At 41.7% G+C, this 21,144-nt stretch overlaps 1 long non-coding RNA gene across 1 annotated transcript; it reads left to right on the forward strand.

The window, feature by feature from the left end:
- Positions 1 to 12,696: 12,696 nt before the first annotated feature.
- Positions 12,697 to 14,888, forward strand: LOC134484490 (Y-linked testis-specific protein 1-like). Its single transcript, XR_015647455.1, has 2 exons — positions 12,697 to 12,791; positions 13,862 to 14,888. It is a non-coding gene; the product is annotated as a Y-linked testis-specific protein 1-like (long non-coding RNA).
- Positions 14,889 to 21,144: the final 6,256 nt, after the last annotated feature.

Here is a 21,144-nt window from a genome sequence, read left to right on the forward strand (position 1 = left end):
GTAGACTCAGAACAATGAGTCTGAGGAGAATATAATTATTGTCTTTCTGCCTAAAACATTACTCTAGTTTTAGTGTCATGGTAATTTTTTTAATCTCTTCCATATTTTCAGCGCAATAAAATGGAATTTTATTTTTGTTTCACTATAGTCATAAAGACTCAAGATTCTAATTTTGTTATTTTATTTTCTTGTTGAATAGCAACCGGAATCTAATTATCTGACACTAGCTGACTTTTTTTTTTTTTCGGAGCTGAGGACCGAACCCAGGGCCTTGCGCTTGCTAGGCAAGCGCTCTACCACTGAGCAAAATCCCCAACCCCACACTAGCTGACTTTTATATTTGCATTCTGTCACTTGTAAATCCACTTCAATTCCTGTATAATGTGTGCATGCATGCTTGTGTGTGTGTGTGTGTGTGCGTGTGTGTTTGTGCGTGTGTGTTTGTACGTGTGTTTGTTCATGTGTGTGTGTGTGTGTGCATGTGTGTGCGTGTGTGTTTATCTGAAACTATGATATTGATGTTGAGAATCACCTGGCTGAAATTCTTTTCCTCCACCCTCTAGACATCAAACAGTGGAGGAAAGATGACTCCTGTTCCAAAATCACAGGCCCTGGGTGCCCAGAACTGACGTATGGACTGACCAAATGGTACACAAAGCAGAGGTTAGCAATTCACTGTCCTGAGAACTACTTAGCAGTTCCAGTCCAATGCAATGAATGTACATGTACTGAGGAATATGGAATTGTAGCATAACGAGCTGAGATCATTTACAAACAATTTCTGAAAGATTTAGAAATAGCTAAGAATGGACACAGAGAATTATCAAGTCCCCTGAGACATTAGCATGTGGTTTAAACTCTGTCCAGATGAAACCACTTAAGTACTGGACTGATCTACTAAAGTAATTTAGTAGCAAGCAAACTTTACAATTGTTTGCAATTAAACAAGGTGGGGAATAAAGGGAACACTCTAAAACAAAGTTATGTTTCTTAAAGTTTGTTTCAAGACAGCAAGAAAGATCACAGTGGTTTTGTTTTCGTTCTTTCACAGACTTTGCACCTTTTTGAAAGAGCACTTTGGATCCTTAATTACCTATTTATTATCAGAACTTTCTTCTGACCCAGAGTTGTTCTCAGTGCTGCCGTGACTTCTTGGTACATTAAGCTATAGATGATGGGGTTCAGCATGGATGTCACTGTGGTATGGAAGATGACCAAGAATTTATCAACTCCTTGTGGGTGGTTAGATTTGGGCCTCAAGTAGTTTTGTCCCAACCCTACAAGGCAGCCTATTCCCCATGAAACAATTGCCAAATGGGCACATACCTCACGACTCATTTGGGTTGCATAGTGAAGCAGGGCCATACGGTGGCCAAAGGCCATGACTGCCAATAGGAAACAGTCGGTTATACCAAAAAGTGTGAAGAACAACATCTGTGGGGCACGTCCCTCCTGAGAGACTCCTCAGATCTCACTCACAAGGCTCTCCATATCTTGGGTATGACAGAGCCAGTGTGACCAATTTCCAGGATACATAAGTTCCCCAGAAAGAAGTGCATAGGGGTGTGTGGAGATGGACAGGTGCAGACAGCAAAGGCTATGAGAGCAGGATGAGGGTGAACAGAGGAAGCATTCTCCAGGGACCTCTCAGTTCTTGGCAATTGCAAAGCATTTGACAGACAAGCCCTTTTCCTGCCACAAAGAGCAATTGACACACTTGACACTCATCTCCTGGAAGACAGAGCAGTAAGCAATTAGTAGGATTCTTGCATATGAGAGATATTGATTTTTTACTATTTTAGAGGCTCGGTTACATCAGAGTCAAAGTCTTTGTCTGCAGTCACAAAAATCAAAGCTTAGAAAAGATTTTTTCTCACATAATTTCATAGCTAATACTTTCTCTCTTAACACCAGGGGATTTTTCAAAGTGTGCTAAGCATTGAGCCAAGTGTCCAAATACTTACAATAGAAGGTGGAAACTTGTAGTCCTGGCACTAATGAAGCTCAGGCAGAAGGTTTACCATGAGTCTGAGTTCAGTTTCACATGCTGCATAATCAATCATTCAAACGAAGGAAAAGAAAACCTTGACTGTATCTCGATTTTTACCCATTCTTATCATTAACTAGTTATCAATGTTATACAGAAAAACTGATCAATCCACTCATCTCTATGCTTTCCTGATGACACAGGTATAGTCTCTCCACCACCCGGTGTGTGTGTTGGGCCCCGATTATCCTCTGATTGCTATTATGAATATTCAAACCCACACAATAAACGTATCATTTCCTCAAGACTCGTTATTTTTGAAGATAAAGTAAAATCAAATAGTCATTTGATAAATAAATGATTACTGGTTTTAATACATAGACTTAAAGGCAAGGCACATCTCGATGTCTGCACAGTTATGAGGTCGTCAGAGAAGATTTTTAAGATGTGTACAGTGAGCCATGAAAGTGAAGAAGGATGAAGCAAACAACACCAGACACCTTCATGCCACAACCTTCAATATGACAGCTGGCATTTGTAACTTAATAATTACTGTCTCTTTATAGAACATGTTTTCTTAGCAGGAGTATTACTGTGTAGGCATTAAATGTCAGTTTTCTTAGTATTGTTCATGATATTCTATCAATCAGACTATTGATTTGAATAAAGAAAACAAGAATAAAAGATGTATTGTCTGGATATGTAGTCCAGGCTAACCTGAAATTCCTTATTCCTCTCCCTCAGTCTCTTGAATGTGAGTTTTCTAAGAGCAAGACATGGCGCCTGGCTTGATAGAAATTCCTTCCTATCCTTTCATCTCAACATCTTAGAATTCCACCAAACAACCTGTATTTCTGTACACATAGTATCTACACAGTTCATTCCTCTTTGCTCACGTTTGCATATGGTACCTGCTGAGTGCTTGCTTGCTTACTTACATGGAAAACTGTTCAGTTCCAGCACAGCCTTGTCTGTTTTCAGATATCATCCTTCTCTTCTGTCTATAGTTACACTCTGTTTTTCACACTGTGACTGCTAAAGTAGCTGTTAGCTCTGTGGTGGTGACTCCTTCTCATCTTGTTCACATTGTAGCCTTATATGGAGACTGAGTATGGACTGCAAAGTTCTTATCATTATGTTCACCTTCCTCACCAATCCATGAGCTCTCGTGTAATGAGAAGCTCCAGGGTTTAGCTTACTTTGGATCCTTGGGGATTCTGCCTGTCCCTTCCCATTATATCTTCTGAAGTTAAGTCTCATGTCCCTCAAATATTGGAATGTGGAAAACTCATTTTTCTCCCAGCCTGATATATTTTCCCTTCAAATTACATAACCTTTCCTGTTTTGTGGGGTGTATATGTCTTTCCTGAAGTTTGGGTTTTCTTGGCAAAAGATACACCACTTTTTCCTGACAAGAGCAGAGAAGGAGACATCACCAGCCTCTTAGGCTCTCTCTCTATTCTCCTGATATAATGAAATGTCAAGGTATATGAGTAGATCAGCACATGGTTGATCCGCAAATCAAATGTGGGTATCAGTATTTCCAAATTATAAATAAATAAACATGTTACCTATGTTCATAAATACCATATAGGACCCACACCCACATGCACACACACACACACAAACACACACACACACACACAAACACACACACTGGTATGCCACATACACATGTGTGCCTATATATTCATGCAGAGACAGAGACACAGAGAAACCCAATAGAGAAAGAGCACATAGAGATTGTACATGAATTAAAATGTTAGTATAAACAACAATCAAGGATAACAGTATTTGTTTACATCCTGCTTCACCATTTGGTCACTTATAAACACGGCTAAGAAAAAAATGAATTCCCCATGAGTTTTCTTCTGTGTGAATAAGTTAATTTCCCAAATCACTTAAGTTGATTGTGTGTGGAATGCTTGTCAGCTACGTGGGTCATGAGTATGTGTTCATGTCTACACACAAACATTTTAGATTTACCTTTGTGTACACTCTATTTTTGGGAATTTCTCACCGTAATACAAAATTTTTGTATCTATTCACTAATTGATCACTAGAGTAATTTTCTATTGGGGATAATGAAAAACACAGCTCCCCAAACAACAACAACAACAACAACAACAACAAAAAGGTAAACAATACATAGTTTTCTCATGGGGTCAGGGGACATAGTCAGGTATATCAGCATATTAGATATATCAGATTAGATCTGACCCATACATGCAAAAGTTATAAAAATCTAAGTATAGAGAACATAGGGTAGACTTAAATCTCTGAAAATTATGAAGCGTGAGGTCTGTTGTACATACTTGACTATTCAGTGGACTCTGCTTTGTAGAAAAAATGCTGGAATGCATAGGATTCTATTGTGATGCATTTCACACTTATTTGGCCTACTGTAAATATTTCTCCACAGTAAATTAAAACAAACAAACAAACAAAAGCAAATAAACAACCTTCCCACGGTCAGCACAGAAAATGACTATATTTTAAATTTGAAATTTTTTTAAAGCAATTTTGTTTTCATTAGTAGTTTCTGTATTTGTATAGATAGCTCTCTAGTTAGAGAGTGAGGCCTTGCCTCTCCCAGTTAAATTTCCAGAATATCTCAACCCAAGAACCAGAATGTTATATTTACATTTGAATTTGTGCAATAAAAATGAGTTACCAGAAATCCTGAGGTTTCATAAAAGAAACCTTACTAAAGCTAAAAGCACACATTGCACCTGACATGATAATAGTAGGAGATTTCAACACCCCACCCTCTTCACAGGAGAGATATTGGAAACAGAAATTAAACTGAGATGTAGAGAAAACAATAGAAGTTATGAACCAAATGGATTTAGCAGATATTTATAGAACATTCCATTCTAAAAAATAAAGATATACATTTTTCTCATGATCTCGGGAACCTTCTTCAAAATTGACGACATAATTGATCCCTCAACAGACCTTAACAGATACAGGAAGATGGAAATAATCCCATGAATTCAATCAGATCACCACACACTAAGACTGGTATTCAACAATAATAATAATGACAGAAAACTCACGTATATGTGGAAGTTGAAAAATGCTTTACTCCATGACAAATTGGTGAAGGAAGAAATAAAGAAATTAAAGACTTCTTAGAACTTAATGAAAATGAAGATACAACATTCCCAAACATATGTGACACAATGAAAGCAGAGCTAAGAGGAAAACTTATAGATCTGAGTGCTTGGGAAAAGAAACAGGAGAGAGCATATGTCAGGAGCTTGATAGCACATGTAAAAGCTCTAGAACAAAAAGAACTAAGTAAACCAAAGGGGGGTAGAACGCAGGAAATTATCAAACTCAGAGCTGAAATCAACGAAGTAGAAATGAAAAGGACGATACAAAGAATCAACAAAACCAGGAGCTGTTTCTTCGAGTAAAACAATAAGATAGATAAACCCTTAGCCAAACTAACCAGAGGTCAGAGAGACTGTATCCAAATTACAAAAATCAGAAATGAAAAGGGAGACATAACAACAGAATCTGAAGAAATTAAAAAAAAATCATCAGCTTGTACTATAATAGCCTATATTCAACAAAACTGCAAAATCTGGAGGAAATGGATAATTTTGTAGAGAGATACAAGGAAGCAAAGTTAAATCAGGAACAAATAAACTATTTAAACAACCCCATAACTCCTAGGGAAAGAGAAGCAGATATTAAAAGACTCCCAACCAAACAGAGTCCAGGTCGAGAAGGGTTTTGTGCAGAATTCTATCAGACCTTCTAAGAAGGCCTCACACTAATATTGTCAAAACTCTTCCACAAAATTGGAGAGACGGAGCACTAGCGCATTCCTTATATGAATCCACAATTACTCTTATACCTAACCCACACAAAGACTCAGCACAGAAAGAGAACTTCAGACCAACTTCCCCTATGAATATTGATGAAAAAATAAACAATAAAATTCTTGCATACGGAATCTAAGAACACATCAAAAAAGTCATCCGTCATGATCAAGTAGACTTGAACCCAGGGATGGAAGGATGGTTTAATATAGGAAAATTCATAAATGAAATCCATCATGTAACCAAACTCAAAGATAAGGAGCACAAGGTCATTTCATTAGATGGTGAGAAGGCATTTGACAAAATTCAACAACCCTTGGGGATAAAAGTCCTGGAAAAATCATGAATTGAAGGCTCATATCAAAACATAGTGTAAGAAATATACAGCAAACATGTATCTACCATCAAATTAAATGGAAAGAAACTTGAAGCAATCCCACTAAAATCAGAGACGAGACAAGGCTGCCCAACTCTCTCCCTACGTATTCAATATGGGACTCAATGTCATAGCCAGAGGAAGCAGACAGCAAAAGGAGGTTAAAAGGGATTCAAATTGGAAGGGAAGATATCAAAATATCACCATTTGCAGATGATATGATGGTATATACTTAAGTGACCCCCAAAGTTCCACCAGAGAACTTCTTAACCTGATAAAAAACTTCAGCAAAGTGTCAGGGTATGAAATTAACTCAAACATACCAGGAGCTTCCCTCTCCTCAATGGATAAACAGGCTGAGAAAGAAAATAATGAAACCACACACTTCACAATATTCCCAAATAATATAAAATATCTTGGTGTGAGATTAAACAAGCAGGTGAATGATCTGTATGACAAGAAGATCAAGTATCTGAAGAAAGAAATTGAGGACGATCTCAGAAGATAGAAAGAGCTTCCATGTTCATGGATTGACAGGATTAATATACTAAAGATGACCATTTTGCCAAAAGCAATGTACACATTCAATGCAATATCCATCAAAATTCCTACTCACTTCTTTAACAGAGATAGAAAGAGCAATTTGCAAATTCATTTGGAATAAGAAAAAGCCAGGATAGCTAAACTATCCTCAACAATAAAAGAACTTCTGGGGGAATCATCACCCCTGAACTCAAGCAGAATTACAGAGCAATAGTGATAAAAACTGCATGATATTCATACAGAGACAGATGGATAGACCAGTGGAATAGAATTGAAGACCCCGAAATGAACCCACACACCCATCATTTGATATTTGGCATTGGAGATAATACCATCCAAATGAAGAAACATAGCATTTTCCAAAAATAGTGCTGGTTCAACTGGAAGTCAGCAAGTCGATGAATGCAAATTATCCCATTTTTATGACCATGTACAAAGCTTAAGTACAAGTGAATCAAGGACCTACACATCAAACCAGAAACACTGAAACGGATAGAAGAAAAGTTCGGAAAGAGTCTTGAACACATGGGCACTGGAGAAAATTTCCTGAACAAAACACACATGACTTATGCTCTAAGATCAAGAATTGACAAATAGGACCTCATGAAACAGCAACGTTCTGTAAGGCAAAAGACACTGTCATTAGGGCAAAACTACAACCAACAGATTGGGAAAACATTTTTACCAATCCTATATCTGATAGTGGGTAATATCCAAAATATACAAAGACAGGAGCAAGGCACAGAATTGAACAAGAGTAATCAATGCTTGTGAGCCACCATGTTGGTGCCAGGGTCTGATCTCAGGTTCTCTGCAAGAGCAGTAATGGTTCCCAACTACCAAGACACCTCTCCAGTCACACACAATCATTGTTTATACAGCCCCCCAAACACAGCACCACTTGATGTGTGTGAACACGCATACTAGTCATGCGGTATGATTTATTTGTGTGAATGTTCAGTCAGTGTGATACAAACGCTCTTGTGTTCATAAATTTTGGCATCGCCGTTTTCACTTGGAGGTTCTCTTCATTCTCAGCTTTCGTGTTTACATACATCATCAAGAGAGGAACCGCCCTGACAGCCTACCCCCGTCTCCCCCCATTTGCAGCTATGCCTGCCTTTCTTCACTAAGTTAAACACCACCTCTGACTCTACTCTTTCATTTTATTCAGTGTAGTAGACTCTCCAAAACCATAAAATGGAATCCCAGATGCAGAGGGAAGAAGTTTTGCTGTTTGTTACTTTGTTTGCTTTTAGTTGCTTTTTCCCACTTCCACTGGTTTAAACTTGTGTCCCATTCAGTGGCAGGTACTTAATTCAGACAGCATTTTGAGAAGGGCTGTGGCTGGAGTGTGATAAAAGGAAAATTACTGGAGAGAATACACTGGGATTTTGACGATTAATACAAAGTGTTTATTGACTTGATTTTTCAGTCACACAGAACCCTGGACAGCACTGACTCGAACTAAAACTTCACATCTGACAATTTGCTCCAAGGAACTAAAAAATCTTAAAAACAAAATTGATCCAACAAAATAAGCCCTAAGTTGTAATGATTGACCCTCTATAAAGAGAAACATTAAACTTTTTTAAAAAATGATGATTTTGATGTTTTTGTTTAACAATTTCATATACTTATATAATGAGTTTTAGACCTTTCCTTTCTGTATTTCCCTTCCCAATTCCCCTCCTTCATCCCCCTCCCTCATTCTCCCATCCCCTCCTTCAGGTCTCCCTTGCTTCCTCCCTAATCCTCCTCCATCATCCCCTCGGTCAACCCCTTCTCTCACGCCATTCCCCCTCCAATTGACACCGATATTCTTAAAAAGTCCACCCTCCTATTTCATGTCTCCTTTCTGTGTGTAATCCCTAAGTTTAATTAATTACATGAGTACAGAGGTATTCCACAGAACAACTTATCTACGGGTACAGGAATGAAGAAGGGAGTGAAGCAGAAATTTCTGGTTTCTTTGGAGACTCAACTGTGTCATGGATGTTGTTCTGGAAACTGTCTTAGGGGAGGATGATTTGCTGAGAACAAACACATGCTGTTTCTGGTAGCTGCCTGGGAAAAGGGTGTGTGATGTTTAGAAAGTGTACGAGTATAACCCTGGACAACAGTGGGCAACACCATGGCATTGGCTTGCCTTGACACTCTTTGCTGATGCTCAATGGACTTTGATGACCCTGGTCTTCATTGACCATGCTGTGGCACTGGTTCACCTTTCCTTCCTCACTGACCATTTTTTGTCATGATTTGGTAGAGAGAAAAGCACTAGAGAAGTTCTTATGGAGACATTTCGGTGGCTTCTTGCTGCCTCCTCGAACCCAGGCCAATTGGAAGAGCTCAGCAATTTCTTCTGGGTTGAAATGTCCTTGGTGATTTGTGAATGGTGTTTGCAAGTAGATTGACCTGCCTCTGCTGATTCATGTCAACTGAACTGATGTCCTGATGATGAAGATTGAAATCGCCCCAGAGAACTATTTCTAAGCAGGTCCACGTCGTCCTTTGTTTGCCCTATTGTCCTTTCCTTTCCACTACCTCTGGTGGGTGGTGGGCCAGAGGAAGATCAAAGGGTTTAAAAACTCTTACTAAAGTAGGTCTTGAAAAATCTAAATCCTGCAGGATAGAACCCCTCCTCCAGTAAATGTTGGTTGCCAAGGGAGGGGAGGGTCTTCATGGCCTCTCCCATCTGTGATGAAGTGTTGAGGGGCCCAGTCTTGTACCCGTGACCATAGCCACCATCAGTTTAAGAGTTCAATGACTAGGTCCAATCTAAAAGATATCCTTTTGCTGTCCACTTCCCCATCTTCTGGTTCTTTTATTCCTTCCACCCACTCTTTCATGATGTTCTCTGAGTTGTGGAGGAGAAGACTTAGCTCTCCTATTTCCACCTGAACAGTCCAACACCACTGATTCCCAGCACTTTGTCCAGCTGTACGTCTCTGCCATGGTAGTCAGAGGATTCTTGTCTGATGAGAGCTGAGTGCAACGCTGATCTGTAGATACAAATATGGATGTTTGGAAGGAAGTTCAATGATGTATTTAGCATTAGGTTCTTTCATAGGACCTATATCACCCTAACCATAGGTTCTTGACCAGTTTGCAGAACCTGGTTTGTATTCCCTCGTGTGCAATATGCCTTGTATCCGATTGGAAAGCCACTGGTTACTCCCATGACTGTGATGACACTAACACATTAGGGGCACATCTTGCCTGACATTTTAGCTTGAATGGTTCACCCCCGAGTAAGGTTGTAGATGATTTTCTCCCCTGGAAGCCTACATAGCACTTTCTTGAACCATGAAGGCTATCCATTATAGAGGATGTTTCCACCTCAACTTGAGATTGACCCTTCATTGACCTGTGACCCAAAGAATTCAGTATCCTAAGAAACAGGGTCTTACCATCAAGTTCTGGAGGGCTACGAAGATCAATGGCATCAACCTGTAAAGTTGTGAGGGCTATTGAGATCTCGCTAGTCAGCAACTTTCAGGAAGACATCCCACATCTGGCACTGGGATTTTTGCTTAATTTTGGTTTTCTGTTGCTCTGATGAATACACTAACCAAAGACAGCTTGGGAAGGGAAATCTTCATTTCATCTTATCTGTTCCAGCCCATCATCAAGGAAAACCAAGACAGGATTGTGAAACAGGAACTACAGAGACTGCTCACTGGCTTGCTTCTAAGCTCACATTCAACTACCTTTACAGAGTCCAGACCCACCCACATAGGGCGGTGCTGTTCACAGTAGACCAGGCTCTCCAACATCAGTTAACAGTCAAGGAAATGCCACCTGGACATAGTCCAGGCCAATCTGATGGAGGAAGCTCCTCGAGGGAGGTTCTTTCCTCCAAGACTAGCCATCACAAGAAATCAATGAAAATAAAAAAAGAAAAGAAATCAATACCTTCAGGGGGAGCATGGCTTATCCATGGAGGGTGCCTCCATGTGAATACAACAGTTGATCTTGTAGATATATTCTGTAACATGTTTTATAACCCCTCTCACCAAACCCCATTTTAACCCAATCACCTAAGGGGAGATGGAGTGGAAAGTAAGTTTTAAAAAAATAATTAGTGCAGAAGGAAATGGTTCTTGGAAATAAAGCAAATAAGGAAGCATTTCTGCATCCTAGATGCTTTCCTCGCATCATCTGTGCAAAGATAATGAAAACCGTTACGTTCCAGGTAAAATAATTTCCAATGTTACAAATCATATAAATAATACTGCTTATCATTCATAAAGCACATTGTCCCTAATCGTTTTGATGTGTTTTTCTAACTCACTCCTTGTGTAGATCTGATGAACTGGAATTGTTCGCCTGCTCATTTATACATGAGGGAAGTGAGGTTTAAAGGTCGAGCCAATTTCCCAATACTCTAAGCTAATAAATGGCAGAGTAAGACAGCCGCACTTTCTCTGGCTTCATGGCGTGGCCTCGTGAGAAATGCAAGTCAGGGTACCTTGGCAGGGAATTCCAAGGATCAGTACATGGCAGCTGAAAGTTGTCTTGGATGCAAGACTGGGAGTGAGACTCAAGACAGCCGAGCCCCAGCTCAGGATTCCTGAAACAGAACACCAGAACATGTTACAGAGCGAGGAGACTAAACTAACATCTGGAAGTCCTCAGCAGATTGTACAGATCCAGGGCTGAGGGTTCATAAGTATTTTGGTCTTTGTGGGGGTGGAAAGGAACACTTATTTAGATCCCCACCTCCTACTATGTGCTACTACAGTGGAGGCAATGCCTCAAGTCCAAGGTTTTTTGTTTTGTTCCTGTGTGTGTGTGTGTGTGTGTGTGTGTGTGTGTGTGTGTGTAAATACATGCACGTGCAGTGTATAATGTAGGGACTAATCCATTTTCTCCTCTACCTTATTCATTGAAGCAGCATTTCTCAGTCAAACCCAGAGTTCACCAATATGACTAGTCTTGGCAGCTGTCTTGCCCTGGGGATCTGCCCTTTCTCTACCTCCCTGGACTGGGATTCTGCGTGGGCCACAAAGCCTACCCATCATTTACCTGAGACCTGTGAGCCATCTCCTCACCTGCTAAGGTTCAAGTTGCGGTGTTGGACCCGTCTCCTTTACTTTTGTTTTCTTAGTCTTTTTTTTTTTTCCGTCTTGATCATAATATCAGAACCAGGTTAAGGTATGACTGGTTCACTCAAACAATCACTCAAATCCCTCCACACAAATGTGTTCTAATTAGGAGGAGGACCCTGCTGGCTCTCTGTTCTGTAAAGTCTTACCTAAACAGATGAGTTAAAGGATGGGATTATCCTAGTGGGTGATTGTGGATGCTGTTGGTGATGTTGAGGGAGGCTGGCAAATGAGGGGCCACAGCTGAGTCACTTATAATAAGAGAGACAAAGCTGAGTGTGGTAGTCCATACGTATATTCTCAATACTCGCGAAGATAACAAGTCCAAAGACAGCCTGGGCTACATCGTAAATCCAAGGCCAGCCTGGGCTACAGAGTATGTCCATGGTTTTGATAAAGCTAATTTTGGTTGCTATCCAGTGGGCTGCCTCGGAGAGACAGGCTAGGGATATTTCTGATACGGAGAATGACTTAAAGATTACCAAAGTAAAGATAGGAGCTGGGACAATAACCTCCAAGGATGTTGGTGACTCAGAAACCAAAGACTTTTTCAGAAAAAAAATGCATGAAAAGAGCTACTTGGGCAGACTGTGACTCGAGTCATCAGAATATTTGGGTGGGGACTTTACTTTGGGTCTCCAGGAGGCTACATGAGAAGCTAAAACCTAGATGCTGGAAGTTTCTTAGCCTAACTAGGGAAGGAACTGGCCTGAGAGGTCTTCTATGACGTAAGCAGAGCCTGTATGATGTCACAGAGCAGAAGGGTGGAGGTTGCGCTTCTCTTCCACTTGGGGGCTCTAGACTCCCCTGAAGGTGGGTTCACTATCTTCCCAGCGGGGTGTGAAAGCCAGTTCAGCTCCTGAACCCCACAATTGTTCAACAGCCTTTTGGAGCCTGACCGGTTTCCGAAGACAGAATCTGGACGACGAGGACATTTTCTCTCGGTAAATACGTTTATGAAGATAACGCGGACCCTTGTAGCCCAGAAAGCTAAAAGTTTTCCCTCATACAGCGAGTACCCGTAGTTTCTGATGTCTTCCACATTTGAGAGCTCGGCGGATGGTCTAGGCTAGTCAGTCTAAGAGTTTATTATCCTTTGCTAACAATATCTAATTCATAATTCTAATAAAATGCCAAAGCTCCTTTCTGTGCCTGTGCATTTTAGGAGATAATATTTCTTTTTGATGTTGTTGTTGTTGTTTTTTTTTTTTTTTTTTTTTTTTTTTTTTTTTTTTTTTTTTGGAGCTGAGGACCGAACCCAGGGCCTTGTGCTTGCTAGAAAACTGTTCTGCCACTGAGTTAAATCCCAACCCCAGGAGATATTATTTCTAAATGGCTGTTGTTGCCTACAGAAAAGACTCTAATTGCGGTCGAAGATGCAACAGCGTCGCAGAATAAACCTGGGGCTGGGTCAGGATGCACAGTTCAGAAAGCCAGTGGACTGGTGTGCTGTGTCTCTGGGCAGACACTTGTGGATGTTGCCACATAGTTCATAGTTAGAGGGTAGAAGAGGGGTGTGGCCATCCTTCTGGCTCCTTTGCTATCTTTTCTCTGTTCTGCTTGCTTAAGTGGGGACAGGGATACTTAATCCCACACTGACCTAGCCATTCAAGGAGAGGTTCCTCAGCAGAGCCAAAGTGCCTCGGGCTGAAGAAATGTGTCCGGATATGTTATTCTGAGCTGTAGAGAACCATTTGTTCATTTCCCTTTGAACTTTAGATTTTGATTTTTGAGACAGGGTTGTTCTGTGGGTAGCTTTGGCTATCCTGGAACTAACTCTGTAGACCAGGCTGGCCTTGATCTCACAGAGGTCTGCCTCCCTCTGCCTCTTGAGTGCTGGAATCAAAGGTGTACTCCACCATTGCCCAGCCCTCCTACGAACTTCTGATTACGACAGAATTAGATTCCGATGCTCAAACCTGTCTACCATCGCCTTCCTCACCTGCTCCAAAGTTCGCTTAGACAAGAGCCTTGGTCCAGCACTCTCCCCACCCCACCCCCATTGTTCTTGCAGGCACTCACATGACAGAGACAACAGCATTGTGACTGGTTTAAGCAGGCGAGCTCTTCAAACCCAGGCCACAGGCAAGTATGAAGCCTGAACACAGAACGATAGCCACAAGACAGTGGACCAGGATGCCGTGGCCTACCACACGAGGTCTACAGCCATGAAGAAAAGGATGTCTCTGAGGAGGATGAGCACACCATCCTTCCAGAAGTGGAGGAGGAGGAGGCCTTCTCTCCAGTCCCTGGGGACATTGTGGGCTGCAGAATTTCTCACGGATGGAAGGAATGTGATGAGCCCGTCACCCAGTGGAAGGCAATCATTCTAGATCAACTGCCAACAAATCCCTCTCTCTATCTGGTCAAGTATGTCAGAATTGATTGTGTCTACGGACTGGCACTTCACAGCGATGAGAGGATTTTAAAGCTTAAGGTCTTGCCTCACAAAGTAGTGTTTCCTCAAGTGAAAGACGCCCATCTCGCAAGTGCCATGGTTGGCCGAGCTGTGGAGCATAAATTTGAGGGCAAACATGGCTCTAATGACAACTCGAGGGGGTGGTCCTAGCCCAGGTGCCGATCATGAAGGGCAGGTTTTACATCACCTACCAGAAAGACCCAGTCCTATACATCTACCAGCTCCTGGATGATTACACAGAAGGAAACCTCCGTATCATTCCAGAGACTCCTCCAGCAGAGGAGAAGTCAGACGTTGACAGTGACATCTTAACAGGTCAATGTGTGCAGTTCACCAGAAGCGATGGGTGCAAAAATATCGGCAAAGTCATTTACCAAGTTCCAGCCAAGCCTTCCGTGTACTTCATCAAGTGTGATGGCGACGTCCACATCTACGTCTATAATCTGGTGGAAAAGATCCGTTAAGGTGAAATTCACAAAGTGAGGTGGACATAGATGGGGAATTTATAGGATTGGGGGGAAAATGGTTGTTTTTCTGTGTTTCAGATACACACGTGCCTTTGACAACCCCAGTATCTTTTCCAGTGCAATTTGTTTTTGCTCTAAAAATTAAAATGTGCGATGTTATGTGTTGTGTGTGAACACTTTGGTGGAGGAGACGGGCTGTGGTGGATGGAACATGGAGAGGAAGCCAGAAAAGTCAAGGGTGTGAACAGTAAGTCTGATGTCACGCAGACTAAAACAAACAGGACTGAGCTGGTCTGGTCTTTAGGGAGAGAAAAGAACTGGAGATGAGGCTTAGAGGAGCAGGGATGGCACGGGGGGAAAAAAGATGGATGTTTGGGAAGCAGTGGAGAGGGGCCAGACATAGATAGACTCTCTGAGGTGAAGTTTGAGGGAGAGACAGACAGTTGGGGAAAGAGGGGCAGGTAACAGGGTTGTGGTCTTGGAACTCAAGGGGAAACCCAATAAACTGATCCAAACAGATTCAGAATCAGAGAAGTTCAGGTTTTCTTTGACTAACGAAACCTAATGAAACCTGTTTCTCATCTGAACATGTATTATTTTTAATTATGTGGGTGGGGGCAGGGCATGAACACAGGAGACCACAGAGACAAGAATAGTCAGGTCCCCTGGAGCTGGAGTTAAAGGTGATCGGGAGCCATTGGACATGAGCTTAAAGAAGCAAATCCACGTCCTCTTTCAAAGCAGACGAGCTCTTGATCCATTGGTCATCTCTCCAGGCCCCTAAAGTCATCTTTTCAAATAAATCCATCATTCACATGCAGAGAAGAGACCAGGATGAGGGTAAGAAAGACTAAATTGATTGTAATGTGAAAGAAAGACTAAAGAACACATGAGGGAGTAGAGGACACTGAGGGACGAAGGAATTCCAAATGGAGTTCTCAAAAAGTGAAGCAGGAGACCCAGGAAGAACAGAAAGGGTCTAGAATGAGTTGAACTTGGGCCATATCCATATTGGTTTCTTTGGTTCCTTAAAGAACAGCCAAGCCATCACTACAGAAGGTGGATATGAGGTGGCTTCCCAGGAGGACATTTTGATGAGGTTAACTCAAGAGTAGTGAATGCCAAACTAAGCTTATTTCTATCGATTCCTGAAAGTATCATAAAGCCCATTACTTTGTAATTTAAAAGTAATTGAAAAGGGAAGATGAGGATGCTGTGAGCTTCTCTCAGGTGTTACGTGGATCCTGTGTTTAGCTTCCCTGAGCACTGTTTGCCTCTGTTGCATCCTGTAATATTTTTTGAGGTCTCTGCTCAATGCCCCTAGATGACCACAAAGAGCTCCTGCACTGGCTTGTCTTGCCTGCCTCTCCTTTGACTGGATGACTTCCTACACATCTGTGGGCCCTGTTACCTTATCTAGCCCCAGGAAGTTCCCTTCTTTGACTCACAAGTAAGCTTATCCTCAGAAAACTCTTGACAGTGACTCCAATGCAGGGGTGCTGCATTGAGCTCTATCCTATGCCCTTTGCCCCTACTTAAAAATGCTTTTCTGTTCCTGACCATGTAGCTCTCTCCTCCTGAGAAGCCCCTCTGCACTCCATGGGTCTCCCTGATCCACATCTACACCCTAAGAATGGCTTTGAACGCAACCTTATCATGGACTCATTCATTGCTGTTTCTTCTCTCAAGAATAAGTTTCTCGCTGCAGGACTTGAAATACTTTCTATCGTTGATTAATTCTGCTATTTGGGTTTTTTTTACTGGCTGGTTTACTGACATTTTCATTGCTGCAAAAAGACATCATGACCAAGGCAACTTATAAGGGACAACATTTAATTAGGGCCGGCTTACAGGTTCAGAAGTTCAGTCAATTTTCATCAAGGCAGGAAGCATGGAAGGGTCTAGGCAGACATAGTATTGCTGAAGAAGCACATCACCCCAACATGCTGTCTCTAACAAGACCACACCTACTCCCACAAGGACACACCTCCTACTTGTGCCACACTTCCCATGGGAAAATCACATTCTAACCACCACCCTGATTTTATGCCAACTCGACACAAGCTAGTGTCATCAGAGAATAGGGCACCTCAGTTGAGAAAATTCCTCCATAAGATCCAGCTGTAGGGCATTTTCTTAGTGATTGGTGGGGAGGGCCCAGCCCACTGTGAGCAGCACCATTCCTAGGCTGGTGGTCCTGGGTTCTATAAGAAAGCAAGCTAAGCAAGACATGAGGAGCAAGACGGTAAGCAGTGCCCCTCCATAGCCAATGCCTCAGTTCCTGCCTACAGGATCCTGTCCTGTTTGAGTTCCTGTCCCAACTTCCTTTGCTGATGAGCAGCAATGTAGAAGTGTAAGCTGAATAAACCTTTTCCTCACTAACTTGCTCTTTGATCACTGTGTTTCCTTACAACAATAGGAATGCTAAGGAAGACAATTTCTTATAGAAACAGTGTGTCTAGTAGAGCCACAGATGCTTACCTCATAACCACAAATAGAAACGTATAGACACTTTGTTTTAATTTAAAGGTAAGACTTGCTCATGTGCTGACCTGTGACTTTCTAGTTTGCTTCCTTCTCGTCCTGATGAATGACATGATCAAAACTAACTTGGGGAGGAAAGGGTTATTTGCCTTACAGGTCACAGACCATCACTGAGGGAAACCAGAACAGGAGCTTGAAGCTGTAACAAGGAGCACGGCTTGTTGGCCTGCTTCCTGTCTCAGTCATTGTTCTGTTGCTGTGAAGAGACACCAAGGTAAAGGAACTACTATAATGAAAGCATGTAATTGGAGGATCCCTTACAGTTTCAGCAGTCTGGTTCATCATCATGGCAGGGAGCATAACACTGGAGAAATAGATAGATACTGCTCTGTAAGCAGAAAGAGAGAGAGAGAGAGAGAGAGAGAGAGAGACAGAGAGAGAGACAGAGAGAGAGACAGAGAGACAGAGAGACAGAGAGACAGAGAGACAGAGACAGAGACAGAGACAGAGACAGAGACAGAGAGAGATAAAGAGAGACTCTGGGAAAGCATGGGGCTCTTGAAAACTCAAACCCCACCCTTCTTGACACACCCACTTCCTCCAATGATGGCACACCTCTTAATCCTTCTAATCCTTGAAAAAACTGTCACTCCCTGTTAACTAAATATACAAATATATGTCTGTGGGAGCCTTTCTTATTCAAACTGCCACACTCCACATGCCTTGCTCCCTTACTATGTCTTACAGCCTAAAAGGCTATTCTTTTTACACATGACTACTGATGAACTTGCCGAAAATGGTTGGCCCTCCCACAACAATCATTAATTAAGAAAATGTTCCATAGAAATGCCCGAAGACTAATCTAATGGAGGCAGTTCTTGAATTGTTCTCTCTTCTCAGTTGGCTCCAGATTGTCAAGTTGGGAAAAAAAAAAGAAAAGAGAGACCCAGCACCATAATGATTCTCTTACTCCATGTTACATACTCACCACCAGCCACTCTCTTCTCTCAGTGTACAGACCCCCTTCCCATTATGGCAGAATTGAAGAGTAACTACTGTCACCAACATGAATGCTCGAGGATATGTGACAAGAAATGAATACATTCTACAGCTCCCAACGCCAAGCAAAAGAATTTTAGTGTGTGCTGCACTTAGTGGGAAACTGTCAGTCACTGGCCATTTAATGGGTCACAGTAGACCACAGAACCAAAAAGTCACAACATACATATCATCTCCTTTCAGCAGGAGACATAGCCCTTTCTCAAAACCAATGAATCTATCTGTAGGCTTAGATTTTTTCAAAACCTATTTTATTTAGGGTTCTTAAACCCTTCAACCACCCTTCTAGCCCACCAACCAGAGGTAGCAGAGAGAGAAAGTTATTAGGAAAAGGGAGAGAGTTGTGGACCTATTTAGAAGTAATTCTTTGGGGCAACTCCAATCTTCATTGTGCAGTACAGTCCAATAGTAAACGAAAAACACGAATCAGTAGAAGTGCCTTGACCTGGAAGAGACCACAAGGCTCTAACCAAGAAGAAGCAGCAGAAGCAGCCAGAAGCAGCCCGAATAGCACAGGCTCTTTTGTGCATTTCTCATTATGGAACGAATACCAGCAAAGACCATTGAAGTATTGCAAGGTGTAGCAATGTAAAAATGTCCTCTCCCTCTCTGTGGGATTACATTTATGTTCTCCGTAAACATCCTGTCCCATTTCAAGCGTGAGCTCCAGCAAAATACCACATGCCTTCTCATGTGTCTGCTTTACCAAAACATCCTCTCCTAACATAGCTTCCAGAAAAACATCCTGTGACTCAGGTGAGTTTCCAAAGAAACCAAAATTTTGGGGGTGGATACAAACATCCAGGGGAGCATGCAGAGCCTTCAGGGGCCAAATCCATGAAGAAAACGGGCCCTCTGCCCTGTAGTCTTCAGTTGCCAGTAGTTCCTCAGTTGAGGGAGAGGAGCTACCAGAGTCTCCACCCGTCTATTCTGGGATTTATCTGTACAGATTTTGTAGATGGGATCCTAGACACTGTGAAACACATGAACACACACACACACACACACACACACACACACAGACACACACACACACACACACACACACACACACACACACACCAAAATTTAAAACCAAAGAATGCTTTTTAAAAGGTTACACAATGTCTTAAATTCAGTTCCTTGGTGGCGTAATATTTGAATTCCACACCAGATCATAATACTATCTATCTAAAGTTAAATTATTCAAATGAATATTTTAAAGTTCAGCGGTTCTTTATCTGTTAAATAGCAGAGGCTGAATGAAATCAGTTGGTGCCAAACCTCCCTACGGCTGCACAAGAAAAATTGTAAATCAGTGTTCAAAAGCGTGAATCCACAAGGGTGAGGGGATCATCAGAGATCCAGGCCCTACAGGATAGGGTACGGAGGCTCAGTAGACTAGACAGGTGGATCATAAGCAAAGAGCCTGTCATACCTTGACAAGCTTCAAAGGCTATGGGAAACACAGGGATAGGTACCGCCCGAAGTGGGAATAAAAATACTTTAATACATTAACAGGACACTTAGCTTCTAAATACAGTGTGGATAGGAATCTACAGTGTGAAAAGGCATAGGAGTAGTAGTATCCAGTTTTCCCCTTACTGTGACAAAATTGTGTCATTTAGTGGGTGGAGAGATGGCTCAGCTACTCAGAACCCTTAGCATCCTCACAACTGACTCTGGCTCTGGGAGATCTGACTCCCTCTCTGGCCTTTGTAGGTACTGCAGCCACATGAAATAACACAAAAAAGACCCATGAACAAATGTAAAAATGAGAACTGAAAACGTGTCATTTAGTTGATGTTAATGCACCAAGGTTTGTAGAGAGAATCTCTTCTAAGCATTACCTGTCAATAAAAAAAAGTCTATGACCTATGAGCTGAGCCAGGAAATAGAAGGCAGAACAGTGGCAGGAAGAGAGGATTCTGGGAAATAGTGTATAAAAGGAGACATAGGGAGGTACACTGTGGCAGATGCTAAAGGAGATGTTGAGGAAGAAGCTAAGAAAGGGGATGAAAGCGCAGTAATTAACCAATTAGAAGAAACAGAGTAGTTTGAATGGGTTAAATAAGTTAGTCCGGGAATGAGCCAAAGTTTGTGGCTTAGGAATTTATTAAAAAATACTTAGTTTCAGAGTTGTCATTGTGGGAGCAGGAGCTGGGAAGGAAAAAAAAAAGTCCTTTTTTTTCCAAGTTTATTTTCACCTAATTATTTTCATATAATTATGTAAGATGCTAATATATGGAAATCATGTGTAGGTTATATGGGAAATTTCAACTATCCTGGAGAATTCTAAAATAAATATGTTTTTTAATGCAAACTCGGTAGTGATATTTTTCCACTTCCATTTTTCAAGACTCTGTTTATTCTAAAATATATGTGTTTATTTTATCTACACTAGAAAATGTCCTTGTGATGTAATGAAACATTAGTCAGCCCTACTAAGATGCTTTCTGGAAGTCAGTTAACCTCAGACACTGAGAGCTGTGATGACTTAAGATGGGGCCCAAAGCACTTTTGGGATCTCGAACTGATGAGTATGGGCTTGTGGTCATATTCACCCCCAAAAGTGACCACACACACACACACACACACACACACATAGATACACAACACACACACACACACACACACACACACACACACACACACACAGCCAACATCACTGACTAATTATATCTCAGCTAGAGCTGTTGCTCTGAGATCCTGGAGGAGGTGGCACTGGGTTAATATGGCCTTACACTTTGGGACAAGCAGACAGCCACACTCACAACTCTCCTTCTTGTCACCCTCTTCCTTCACAGCGTGTTCCAACACAATTTGTCATTTCTGATTTTATCCATCAAGTCCTGTCATCCCTCTTCCAGCACTTAACATTTTGGAACG

The sequence above is a fragment of the Rattus norvegicus genome, chromosome Y (genome assembly GCF_021556685.1).
Source record: "Rattus norvegicus strain SHRSP/BbbUtx chromosome Y, alternate assembly SHRSP_T2T, whole genome shotgun sequence".
Lineage (NCBI taxonomy): Eukaryota > Metazoa > Chordata > Mammalia > Rodentia > Muridae > Rattus > Rattus norvegicus.